Genomic DNA, 14,348 nt, shown 5'->3' on the forward strand with positions numbered 1-14,348 from the left:
TGATTCAGGGTGTTGATAAAAGTGATTTTAATAAGTTTTCCTCAAAATCTCTACAAATCCTTTATAAACTCACCCTTTTTCAGTCGGTTTATCTCTCAGGCCATAGTCGAAAAGGTAAACAAACGCCTCCTGGTTATAGGCAGTGATTCACAACGGAGCATTAATGCACAACAACTTTCTTTGTGGAACTGCTGTACAAGATGAGATTCCAGAAATTAAATTCAGATACAGACTGGATTATTAAATCCTTCACAATTGTCAACCAGCAATGCGATATCAACACACGTCTCAATGCCTTGTCCAATGAAATGCTGCAGCATTTTGATGTCGTTTTGTTATAAGATTCATCCTCTGGCGCCCATCACAGTAACATTCTGCCATGTTCTGTCTGTCACTTTGAGAGGATTTTCACTCAGAAGAACACATCGCCTTGCGTGTTGAATTATAAAGTAAAATTACAGGTATACAATCCAGTTACATTTGACAGTAATACACTGAAATCCACTGACAGCTGCTTGGGATACTTTGCATATAATAAAGAATTTAAACTGTAAATAATGTGTGAGTTTTGAAACAAGGAAGGAGCAGGGTCCCTTGGTATCATTGCAGCTGGATCTTTAATCTGGAGCATCAGCTTCCCTGTTGACAGATTTAAAGGATTGAGGTCATTGTGTTAGAGGATTAGTGTGCATTAGTGGAGTGTCTCAGCAGCGTAGTCCTTATAATGTGGGCCAAAAGAGACAAGGTCACTTATTTCTGAAGTCTGTTTTCGCCGGATAGACAAGTGGCTGAGGGAAAGCGTAGGTGCAAATGGAAGGGCTCACTCATAAGAACATAGGAGTTGAATATCAGGGATAAACACATCCTAATATTCAAACACACAGACACTTTTACTTTATTACGTTCATGCTATATAATAAAACTGTAGTTACTACTTTACGTTTTGTTACTGGAGGTCATGTGTCTAGCAGTTTTTAAATGAATGCATCACATCGCTCTATAGAAATCTTTTGAAACATCATCAGCATTTTAGCTGACTTCCCCGAGTGGGCTTTTCAGGATAATAAAGAGAAACTCTTTTCTAAGAACTTCTGTGCTTTCTGGTTTAACAAATGTATAGAAACTTCATACATATTTGGTCATGAGTCATGGGTAAAATGTCATTAGAATGAAATAAAATGAAAACATCAATAAAGGAGTAGATCAGATTAGCAGTCTGACTTACCATCTATGGTTAGAGTTATCTCAGTCTGGATGATCACAGAGGAGTTTTTAAGGTAGGAGTCACGCTAAGTGTCTTAGTCAAGATGCGGTCAATTCCAGATTCTTTGCAATCTAAAGTTTTAAACTGGTTTGTGCAAATACTGTTTTATTTACACTTTACACTGCATTACGTTAGCATTAAATAGCTGCACCTGTTGGGTACACTTATATTTTGTCTCACAACACACATTTCACAGAAAATGTTCCTTTAATGTACAGCACAGGCTGCCATGTAAATACCCAATGACTTTTCTTCAAATGATGCTGCTTGATGTATAAAGTACTATTTGCATAAACCACTATGAAGGTCTCGAGGTTTGGATCCATCCATCATCTTTTACCCACTTCTTCCTTTTTGGGTCACAGGGTTCACTGGTACCCATGTCCAGGTATCACTGTGCGAGAGGCAGGGTGTCTCCAGTCCATCACAGGGACACATAAAGACAAACGAGACAAACAACTATTCACTCTCTCACTCACACCTAGGGACAATTTGGAGTTACCAATTAGCCTAACATCGCAAAGTTAAATTTATTGTAGAACTCTTCAAAAGGTTCAAGAATCAGAAGTCTCCAAATAAAGTATTTCTTGAAGCTGGTCCTATCTGTAAGAATTTACAGCATTTCTGCTTTTCTAACTTAAAATGTTATGTTTATTGTCTCAAACATCTTTAACAGAAAAATCCAATCAAAGAAATGACAAAATATTTATGTTGTTGAATTGATTTGTTAAACAAATATCTCCACATACCAACAATCTTCATCCATCCATTGTCTTTACCCGCTTCTTCCATTTTGGGTTGCGGGGGTCACTGGTGCCCATATCCAGCAATCACTGTGTGGGAGGTGGGGGACACCCTGGACAGTTCACATGTCCATCACAGGGACACCTAGAGACAAACAACCATGCACTCTCTCACCTAGGGCCAATTTAGAATTACCAATCAGCCTAACATGCATGTTTGTGGTCTGTGGGAGGAAATCAGCATACCTGGAGAAAACCCATGCATGCACAGAGTGAACATGTAAACTCCACCCACAAAAGTCCCTGGCTGGGATTCAATCGGGCGGCTTTCTCACCAAGAAGCGACAGCTCTACCAACTGCACCACTGTGTTGTCCATAATCTCATCTTGCAAAATGTTAATGTTGCACCAGTAAAAAGCCAAACTAATAAAAATAATTTAAAAAACTTGGACATGAGCTGTTTCACTAAAACTGATTTTGAAGTATTAGCTGGAAAGAAGCATACTTTCTAAAGCTGAACCATCTTAAAATATATTAGTGTATTTATTATTTCCAGAACAATATTTGTGTTCCGATTACATTTATATAAAATACATTATACGATTTATTTGGTAAAAGGGCAAAAGCAAAAAGGAAGACAAAGATACTTTAGGCAAAAGATGACATCTGTCCTAGAAAGAATAACGACATGAGAGAGATAACTCATATCACAGGTGGAGAGCTCAAACTGTATGGCAGCTCATTAAGACAGAGTACCTTGTGCTTCCTTGCTACACTCATCGCTGTCAGTGCTTGTCAGCAAAGTGTCAGCGCTCACAGTGCATTGCCAGATAATGTCACCAGTCTCACAAAGACGGAAACTAAAGAGAAAAGAGTCCCTCTTTTTGTTAATGAGACAGATTGTAGAAAAGGAATTTGTCAGAATGAAAGAAGGTAGAGAAGACAAACTGCGACTAGATGAAGCTATGAGCAAACGGGTAAATGAGTTTGAACAGACACATTTTTGTTTACGAGTTTATTCAATACATACAATAAGAAGTTATTATTCAAATTTCCCATTATTTCAAACTGCAAATTGGGACAAGGTAAAACGAGAGATTCAAGACACAAACTGGGTCAAAGAAAAACAGGATGGTAAACAGTAACAACAGTTTCCTCCAAAAAAGGTAAAAATTTAAATAATCATGCTGCTATGATTTTTAAATTTTTTGTGTCCAAGCAAACAGACTTAGACTTTGTGATCCCAAACAGACACACAAACCAAATCTTTGAAAACTTTTGCCATGACATTAAAAGACTGAAGAACCTTTTTATGTTGGTGTCTAGAAATGTAGGAGAGTGAGCATCTGTGGATTTTTTTTAAACATTAAGTAAAAGCTTACTAGTATATAAACTCTCTAGATATTTAAGCCATAAACCTAAGGGTTGGTAATCTTAAATATTTAGTTTACAATAGTTTTCATTTTTAAGAATTGGAGAAAATGCTGATTTTGGTAGTGTTAGTTCAGCAAGATTTTTTTTAAATATATTTTAAGATATTTAATTGCAATCAATTTAACCAAGTCAGTCATATTTATTTCAATATTAAACATATTGGTGTCACAGATTTCAAGAGCTCGTTCCAAAATAGTTGAAATAAATAAAATGTGATGTTAATACGAGAACCTTAAATGTCCTCACTAACATTTCTGTAAGCCTCGGTCAGGAGATTTTATTCATTTGAAAATAAGGTCTCTCAAACAACTTTTTAAAGCAGCAAAATCAGAACAATACAATTTAATCTCATGCTTATTTTATAAAGAATAGACTGTTGAGAAGGAGAAATGTGTCAAAACTTGTGCAAAACTGAAATTGATTAGTTTTGTCTACAAAAATGGCAAACACTTTTAGTTTTCTGCTTCCATCACTACATTAACACCCATATCTGAGGTGCACAAAATTATTTTTATGCTTTGCTCACTTCTTCACCTTTTAGCTTTCCATCTTCATGGGTCGCCACAGGGAGTAGGTCTTACCGTCCAAAATAAAAGTACTTAAAAATAATACCAACAGAAAAATGTGTACTCAGAATTTTTGGAAACATCACATCTTAATTTATAGAAACGAAAGCTCTTGTGAGACTTAGATTTCATAAAACCATAATAACCCAGTACCAGATCTCAATGGCATTATTAATGACTGCAGTCTTCAGAAACAATGAGTTTTAGGGTGCAGAACAGAAGTCATGCACCTTTCGCACATTAAAGAGCTGGATTTCTCCACTTGCAGCTCATTGCATCTGCGGTTTGAACTTCCTTTCTAACACCGCTAATGTGTTGCACATAACTGAGCTCAGCTTCGCAAATCCATTAAAAAAATGTTTTAATGCCATTTCATTTGGGATAAATATTAGCTGTTTGTGTTCTATTCCTTTATGTGATTTGCTGGGAAGTTGCAACTTGATCTAATAGTGTTCTCACCCTCAAGAGAGAGGAAAAAAAGCTATGGGAAAGCTTGGCAAGTCAGACGTACCGCGGGAACATTAAAGGTGTTTGCAATGAAAGTGTTGTATTCATCTTTGAGATAGCTGCACGCAGCAGTCTGGCTCGTAGTTATGTTTCCACCTCATTTCAAATGTGAAAAACTGTTGTGCTTGTGTATGTGTGCGTTAGTGAAATGTCCTTTTACATAAAAGGTGAGTCTGTGATTGCATGTGTATCAGTGGGCTAAAGGTGAACAGAACCTAGCTGTCAGGAATTAATACAATTTATAAGCCCCAGGATTGGTATAAAAGACACTGCTTTTATTCAGTTTACAAAACATTTTGAAATTACATAATTTGTCTATGAATTTCCTCAACATAGTAAACAAAACCTGTAACTGTTTAATCTTTGACAACTATTATATTCCCTCCTGTGATCCTGTCTTGTCTTGATTCTTCGCTTGCTTCCTCACACTTTCTGCACATTCATCTTCCCTGTTGCCTTTAGACAAAGACTGACTGTGCTTCTACATTCTCTTTTCCATTCCCTCTCATCTGCCATTTTTTTTACAGATTCCTTTTGATATTTGTTTCCCCTCATTTTTCTTCTTGCTGATGCTTCATTTTCTTTTGTCTTTGAAATATTTGCTTGTCAACCACAAGGTGAAACTACAAATCTGAGGATGTATTTGAATATGATGCATTAAAAGGAATTGTAGTTGCGCTATAAACTCTCCAGCTTTATCTTTTGTTACAGAAAAGTTGCAAATTTAATTATTTAGTGTGTAAAATATGTTGTAAATATTTGTGAAGAAGTTAGGAAATTAAAAGTTAGTTTCCGATTTAGTTAAACTTCAAAGATTTTTTCCCATTTTGACTCACTGAAGTACAGTCACTTTGATTTTTGACTACTTTTTCTATTTTCTGTTTGCTGTGAAGTGTAATTAGATATGCTGTAGATATATTAGAACTTTTACTGCTCTGTTGGGACATGATGCACACAGACTTTTTTTATTTATTTACTGTTGTGCCTCAATAAACTGCTCCTATACATTGTGTGCCCCAATAATTAAACTTTTTTTAGAGCAAGTTGGTTGATATTTACAACAAAATAGGTGAGCAGGTTTGAAAGCAAAATTCTAAGCTTCCACTTAATAAAAATGACAGGAGGTTTTTGGCTCAGAGCTTCAAAGCTCAGACTCACTGGTTCAAAGACAGCCACAGGTAGCACTGACTGGTCTGACGGTGAAATTGCTCCTATTGCTGCTTCCTCCTTCACTCCAAGAAATGAAGGTACAGTAATGGTTCTGTAAAAGTACACTGTTTGGATGTTCCAACTGTACCATATTAGAGTAAATACACTCTAGGTTGGCATCAAAGCTGTGGGAATGCATTGCAGTTGGGGGTTGATGTGAGTTTTTGGCATTCTCTAGGATCATAAACACTCACAAAATTAAATCTACACTGTGAAATGCACAGCAGAAGTGCATGTTGTTTCATGTAAGCATTAAAATACATACTGTATAATGTATACATCCATCCATCCATCCATTATCTTTACCCAGCGACCCCCGTGATCCATTTTGGGTCACGGGGGTCGCTGGTGCCCATGTACAGCAATCACTGTGCGAGGGGCGGGGTACACTCTGGATGGGTCGCAAGTCCATCACAGGGCCACATAGAGACAAACGAGACAAACAAACATTCACTCTCTCACTCACACCTAGGGACAATTTAGAGTTACCAATCAGCCTAACATGCATGTTTTTGGTCTGTGGGAGGAAACCGGAGTACCCGGAGAAAACCCACGCATGCACGGAGAGAACATGCAAACTCCACCCAGAAAGGCCCCTGGACCGGGGTTTGAACCAAGGACCTGCTCGCTGAGAGGCAGCAGCTCTGCCAGTTGTGCCACTGTGCTGCCCATAATGTATACAGATAATTTCAATAAAACTGCAGTCATTCTTTAACTATGTATTTCTCCTGGCAACCATCAAGGGTGCTGCAGAACTCTGCACCCATTTCCCTCTGCCTTGGTTGGTATGTTTACTCATCCTCTTGTTGTTGCTTCTGAATGAACAGTTTTGGCAGATCTGAGTCTAAATTTGTCAGAAAAAGGTGTTTTTTTCCTTTGGGTCAAGGGTTGAGGTTCTGCCTCAAGTGGAGGAGTTCAAGTATCTCGGGGTTTTGTTCTCAAGTGAGGGAAAAATGGAGTGTGAGATTGACAAAAGAATTGGTGCAGCATCTGCCGTTTTGCAGATTCTGTGTTGGTCCATTGTGGTGAAGAGGGACCTGAACTATAAAACAAAGCTCTCTGTTTACCGGTCGATCTACGTTCCTACTTCACCTATGGCCACGAACTCTGCGTAGTGACCAAAAGACTGAAATTGCGGATACAGGCAGTTGAAATGAGTTTCCTCTGCAGAGTTTCTGGGTTATTCCTTAGCAATAGAGTGACAAATTTGGTTATCCGGGAGAGTCGTAGGACTTCTGCTCCTCCACATTGAAAGGAGTCAGTTTATGTGGTTCGGGCATCTGATAAGGATACTCCCTGGGTACCTCCCTAGGAAGGTGCTTTGGGCATGTCCGAAGAGGAAGAGACCCCGGGGAAGACCTAGGACATAATAGAGAGACTACATCTCTTGGTTGGCCTGGGAACACCCTGGAGTCCTCTTAGAAAAGCTGGAAGAGGTGGCTGTGGAAAAAGATATCTGGGCCTCCCTGCTCAAGCTGATGCAACCGCAACCCAACTTCAGAACAAGTGGAAGATTATGAATGGATGGATGCATTCATGCTTACAAAAAGTCCAAAAAACTTGCATGTTAGGCTGCCTTAAAGATCAGATCTCCCTTGTAAAATAATGGTAAATGGTGAATGGACTGCACTTATATTTACGCTTTTCTATCTGATCAAGACACTCAAAGCACTTTACACTACAATCTGTGCCCTCATTTACCCACTCATACAGCACTCTACTAGATCTCTACAAAGACTAATCAGTGCATTATCACAATCATACACTGATGGGACACACATCAGAGGCATTTAGGGGTTCAGTGTCTTGCCCAGAGACACTTAAGCATGTGACTGTTGGAGGAATCGAACCCCCAACTCTCACATTGGATGATGACTGCTCTAACCATTCAGCCACAGCCACTCCTATTCAGCCACAGCTGGAGATATGTGATCTTAATGGGATTTGTTCTGTGAAATTAAAGTCAATAAATAATAAAATGAAAAATCATCAACTATCCTTTGGATGTTTTGTTAATCTGGAGGGAATATTGGATTTGAAATATTAAAAATAAATATAAAAACCTGAGAAACACTGAAAACATCCAATTTCACCTTTGAAGGGGCCCAGCAAAGATTTCGATCTGGAAGCTTTTCACCATCAGACATCACAGAAAAATATAACACCACCAAAAATAATTTAGTAATTTGTAGTCAAAGAAAAGCATGTTTTACACTTTATAGTTATTAAAAGTAAAATTATGTATACTTTCGGCTGTCCGACAGGTTTTGTACTTTTTAAAATCACACAAATATTTACTGTAGTTATGCCAAGGATCATTTTTGGACCTTACTGGGTACTCTTCTGAAAGAAATGTGTACAAAATTGAAACCTTATTTCTCATATCACACTGACTGGAACAGAAATGTCTGGAGGAATACTAGTAATTTATTTTCTTTTTTGGGTGGTTTTCAACAAGAGATAAGTCTTTTGTTTTAAAGTAACTTCAAGTAATACTTGGCTATTTGTAGTTCACTCCAAATGGGTCAGTGGTATTTTCACATTATCACTTAACTTCAGGGAGTAAGGATAATTAAAATCTTAATGCTTGACCCAGAAGGCAGGCTGAGCATGACAGTGAACCAGAACACCTTCAAGACTTTCCACAAACCAGACATTTTGACTTTTTCACATTAAATGCCTGTTTAATAATCCACAGACCTATTGTCTTCCTGTAATATTACTCCCATAAGAGTATGTAGTATTAAATAAACCACTGAATTTTGTTCATGTTTAAGTATAGCCACTAAACAGATTCATGAAATTAATCTGTTGGTGTATTGCCTCCTGGTATCTTTATTTCTCTCACATTTTATCTCAGCCTCTTACTTTTTTCCACATCAAGCTGGAGGTCATTATAACAATTATGCTGCAGTACTAAACCTGTTTGATCCAGGTCAGGAAGAAAAAGGCTGCTCTATTAAAGACAGTATTAATTTAGAAGTAAGACTGTTTACAGCAACATATATTAATTTTAGACTATTCAAGTTGTGGAAAAGATCTTAAAGGCAAACCCACTCATAAGTGCTATTGTTTAAGTTGATATTGAATATTTTGTGCAGGGCAAGTGATGGTCCACCCATTTTTATGTGAATCAGACTTAACTATTATAAAATAAATTAATCAGCACTAAACAACTGTTAAATATGAGAATTTCAGCTTTTGGGTCTCCTCTACCCATCACTAACATTTTCTCCACAGTTGAAAGCAGCAGGCATTTACAATTAGCCACAGCTATGGCAAACACCTTGATGAGAAGAGATAAAGAATGAAGCCAGACCACTTCAGACCACATCAGGTCTCTTGTAAATGAGTCCTCGAGGCTCAATGGGATTTACCTGTCTAAATAAAGGTTGAATGAAAACTTACTGATGCTTGAGCATTGGGTCACCCATGGTGAAGGCAACATTAAACCAAACAAACATTTATCTTGAGTCTAAGGTTAAGTCTAATGTGAATAATCGTCATGTTTTTTCTGCCACCCACCATGTATCCTACCATTTTGGTCCTTTTAAGTCTCAGCGTCCATCGTCTGGAACCGCTCAGCCTCATCCCCTCAACCTGGAAGATAAATTTGGACAAATTGGCTTAATCTGCTCTCTTGGGATCATACTACTGCTCGCAGGCTAAAAACGCATAATAAATCATCACATCATAAACACGTTTGGAGAATCTTCTACCAACATCTTGGAAACACTGGGAACCTCAACACCTCCTTCACCCAGCTTGAAAAAGAAACCAGCATAAGTGTCTTCTACTTACAGACAAAAAAGCCTTCTGATACTTACCCTATCTTTCTCTCCACAGCTCCTTCTGGTTTAAGAACCCTTTCCCTCTAAAAATACATACTTGCCTTTTACATCTGGAATCAATGAATTCAGATCTCAGAAAAACAAACTTTGTACAAAGATATGTAGAATATGTAGAAAACTGATGGTTTTAGTGCCAATTATCTGATACATTTTTTTTTCCATTTTCCCAAATGTAACAAGAAGTAAATTGATGTTAACTATTTAACAAAGGCATTGTACAATTTAATGAATATAAGCTGATCTTACAGAAAATAGCACATAGGCAGTTCATTTTTATTTTTTAAACAGATTTTAGGGCCCATGTGCTGCTTTTACTTCAAAAAAGAAAGCTATTATTGCATGTCAGTAAGTATCTTGGACAATAACCAAATATATGTGTAATTTTTTGGCTTAAAATGTACACGACAGTAAGCTTGCTGTCCTTGATGTGGTGGAAAAATATTGATAAATTGTCTGCATTGAAGATGAAAGACCTGCCATATACTGTATACAAAAAACATGTAAATGCTTCTTCTTGAGAGAGATATGTGTGAATTGTTTTTGACATGTTTTGATAATTTGTAAGTTGTGTTTTTGAGTGTAAAACAGGCAATTTGTATTTACCTTGTTAAACTTCTCAAAAACAATATGCAACAGGTGAAATTGAAGTTGTAAAACAAGCTAAATGTAACTAATCCATGCAAGTCATTCCATTTAAACACACACACAAATCTACAATTGCAACTGTACACAGAAATAAATTACACCTTAAAATATGTGTCAAGAAATGTTCTAAAAATGCAAATATAAGTCAAGAAGGGATTATTAATTTTTCTCTGAGCTGCTTCATAATAAAGAACCACATTAGTTTGTAACAAATGTGTACAATTTAGTAGTTCTGGCAAAACAAATAAGCAAAAACTATTTATTTAAAAGCACACATGTTCACTTAAAGCTCCCATCTGCTAAGATCTGCATCAGTGAACTTGTCTGATGAGAGCACTGTCCATGACAGCTTCTGGATCACAAAGACGACATGTCATTTCAAGACGCGACACTGTTTGTCAGCATTAGTTTGTGTCTGAATATCTGCAGGATTGCTTTTTGCTGATCAAGCAACAATTTGCGGGGGCGCACCCAGCAGGTGGTCGACTTTCACTGCTGTCTGATGTCTTGACACCCACAGGAGGAGGTCTGTGTGTTGGGTGTTTTGATGACATCCAGCAGCAAGGAAATATAATTACATTGTGTTGCATGAAAAATAAAATAAAACAGACTGAAAAGGAGGGGGGGTGGGGGTAGATGGAGGATAGAAGCAGAGAAATAAAAACTTATTACCTTACCTGCACAGGCAAAGATGGAGGACCTTTGATGATAGGCTCAGTCCAGATCTTTTTGATGTCAAATTGCAGATCTGAGAATAATTTATTCATGAGCCTCCATCTCTAATTTGTACTGCTTGGTTAAGTTGTTTGTAATGCTTGCCTCAGGCTTCGATAGCTGCTTAATTGCTCATAAATAATTGCTAATGTTTGCTGTTTTAGCTTTATTTTGGCTATGAGCAATCCATTTGTTACACTAATTTTCCCTTTTATTCATTGTTTTGAACTTCTCTTATCTTTATTTTTTTCTCGATCTGAAGAACTGACCACTTGTGGTGTTCTTGTATGCCCCCCCACACACACATCTTGCTTACGTCCACATTGGGGGCGCATGTTTTAACAACACATCTTAGGGGACACCTCTTTCTGAATGGTTTAGAGACAAACTGGTGAGTGAATTTGTTTACTCTAAATTCACAGAATAAAACGTCACCTGGAAATTTTTTTTTTATTATTATTTTTTGATCAAATTATTTTTTGCCCTCCCATTGGGGACCGGGAAATATTTAGTCCATAGTGTCCCCAAATGGCAGGTGTGTAAGTTGGTTCAAGTCCCCAAATATAACATATATACACACACGCATGCACGCACACACACACACACACATATTGTGTGATGGGGCAGCTATGGATGAGTGGTTAGAGCACTCATTCTCCAATAGAGGGTTGGGGGTTCGATTCTACCTGCAGTCACATGTTGAAGTGTCCCTCGGCAAGACACTGAACCCGTCATTGCCTCTGATGTGTCTTCCATCCGTGTATGAATGGGACCTAAAAGCACTGATTAATATCTTTAGAATGATTTGTTTGATTAGCTTTGTAGAGATGTAGTAGAGTGTTGTAAGATGTGTGTGGAGGTAAATGAGGGCACAGATTGTGTTATAAAGTGCTTTGAGTATCTTGATTAGATAGAAAAGTTCTATGTACAGTCATTTAACATTTACAGAAGGTAGGATGTAGAAGTCAGTAACGCATCTGATTTCTCACCATCTTAATTATGAAGCTTGTTTGATGCAGCAGAAAACAGGCTGATTCTTGGGAAACATTACTCTGGTGGCCAAAGGAATGGTTACATTAGAAATCCATCTATCCATTATTTTACCCGCTTCTTCCATTTTGGGTCATGGGGGTCGCCGGTGCGCATGTCCAGCAATCACTGTGCGAGGGATGGGGTACACCCTGGACAGGTCTCCAGTCCATCACAGGGACACATAGAGACAAACAACCATTCACCCTCTCACTCACACCTAGGAACAATTTAGAGTTACCACTAAGCCTAACATACATGTTTTTGGTCTGGGGGAGGAAACCGAAGTACCCAGAGAAAACCCACACATGCACGGAGAGAACATGCAAACTCCACCCAGAAAGGCCCCCGGACAGGGATTTGAACCTGGGACCTGCTCGCTGAGAGGCAGCAGCTCTACCAGTTGCGCCACCGTGCTGCCCACATTAGAAATCAATTCTTTAAAAGTCTATATCATTATATGGGAAAAGTAAATAGTTTTACTAAACTATATGTAAAGTAGTTGATAAATATTTGTTTTTTGTTCTTTAGCAGCCCAGAATTTATTCTAAAAATCAACGTTTGTATCAGTATTTTTTGTGCATCTTAAAAGTAGAAAATGCAAAAGCATACCATGTTGTCTAAAAACACCTATAAATGTAATGACGTGCTTTCTGTACTTAGGTTTCCGTTGGTGAACTATTTAAAGGCTTTATTGTAAAACTGCAATGTTTCGTTCTGTGGATCACTGTAATTATTGTGAATTCTTGAGCGCACTGCATTGGTTCATATGAAATCATGAGGATACTACTTTGCTCATTGTCCTATTAAAATTAAAAAGAGAAATACTTCAGAATTCAAAGTTTATTTTTAACAATTTTTTTTATATCTGCCCACATGTGATATAAAACATCTTTACATTTACTAACTATATTTAATACAGAAAACAATTAAATAAAACAACTTACACATTTAAACTTGTTTTCGGTCACTTTGGTTATACCATATTTATGCATTAAAGATTCAGATTGTTGGCGTCTAATCAGATAATATACTTAACTGTGAATTTATGTTAACATAATAAATAGTATGTTTTAAATATTTAGCACATTTGTCATTGAGAGCCTAATAGAAAAGAAAGTTACATAATTTGTTTAACCTTTTTTTTGTTGACTAAGATTGCTGTAAGTTTTAGGTCCCTTTGAGTTTTATGGCATATTGTGGTAGTAAAATTACACTTTTACCTTAAAAAAAGAATTAAAAAATGTTTTTGCTATAGCAACTAATACAGCAATACTTAAAATGACATTCACCATTTCCGATATTTACAAAAGTGACAGCAAGGTGGACCAAACATCATCCTAATAAAAGTTAACACACAACCTATAATTGTATTACTGTATGTTTTACTGCAGGTTTACTAATATTCTTCTTTTTTCTGTTCATTTTTCTAGTAGTTGTATAAAGTAAATCCTAACAAACCTGCAGCACGCCCACATTTTTTGTTATTTTGTCTTATTCTTGCCTGTCTCAGCAGTGTGTGGGCATTCAAAAACTCTGCATGACTGACGTGTCTCTCACTCACCTCCTCACTTCATTTAGTTCCTAACACTCATCTTAGCAGAGAAAAGGTCGAGCTGACAGTGGCTGCCTTAAAACAAACTTTTTCTGAAATAGACAAAAATATTATGATTTTGATACGTATTTAAACTGGATTTTTATGATCACTCATTTTAACTACATTAGTAGAAGAAAAAAGTTTTTGTTTTCTTTGTTTTTCTATTCTTTGTGTAATGAGACTGAAAACTATCCCTTACAGTACATTTTACACAGCAACAGTTCATCATTCAAAGTTGGAATTTACAAAAATCTACATAATTTTAATTTGTCCAAATGATCTTCTAGGGCACATTCATTAATTTATTTAACTAGTTTTGAGTTTGATTCAATATAATCAGTTGTTCAGTCTTTTTTTTTTTTCTTGGACACTTTTTGTTTATACATGTTTACTTGGATTCACAGTATATGAAATTTCAGTAAAACAAAATTAATACCTTGTGTTACTTGTGTCAGTATTCTCATATGAATGAAAACAAGTCAGAGACAACTAAACATAACATTAACAAAGGACAGAAAATGTATTGGGTCATTCAACACATTATTTAAACAAGAGTACTGCATTTGATGCATTATACACCAGTCAACAAAATATTATACAGAAACATTGCAATAGTCTGGACAGCACAGACCTTGTTTTAACTTTGACCTTGATCTGCAACCTTGAACTTGTATTTGGGGTGATGAACAGTATATGTGACACTCCGTCTAGTGATGATGCATATGTGTTGAAATGTTAAATTATCTTGAGTGAATCAGAAGCTCTGGACAGAGCAAGAGAGACAGAGA

This window comes from Nematolebias whitei, chromosome 18 (assembly GCF_014905685.2).
Source record: "Nematolebias whitei isolate Nwh7 chromosome 18, NemWhi1, whole genome shotgun sequence".
Classification (NCBI taxonomy): domain Eukaryota; kingdom Metazoa; phylum Chordata; class Actinopteri; order Cyprinodontiformes; family Rivulidae; genus Nematolebias; species Nematolebias whitei.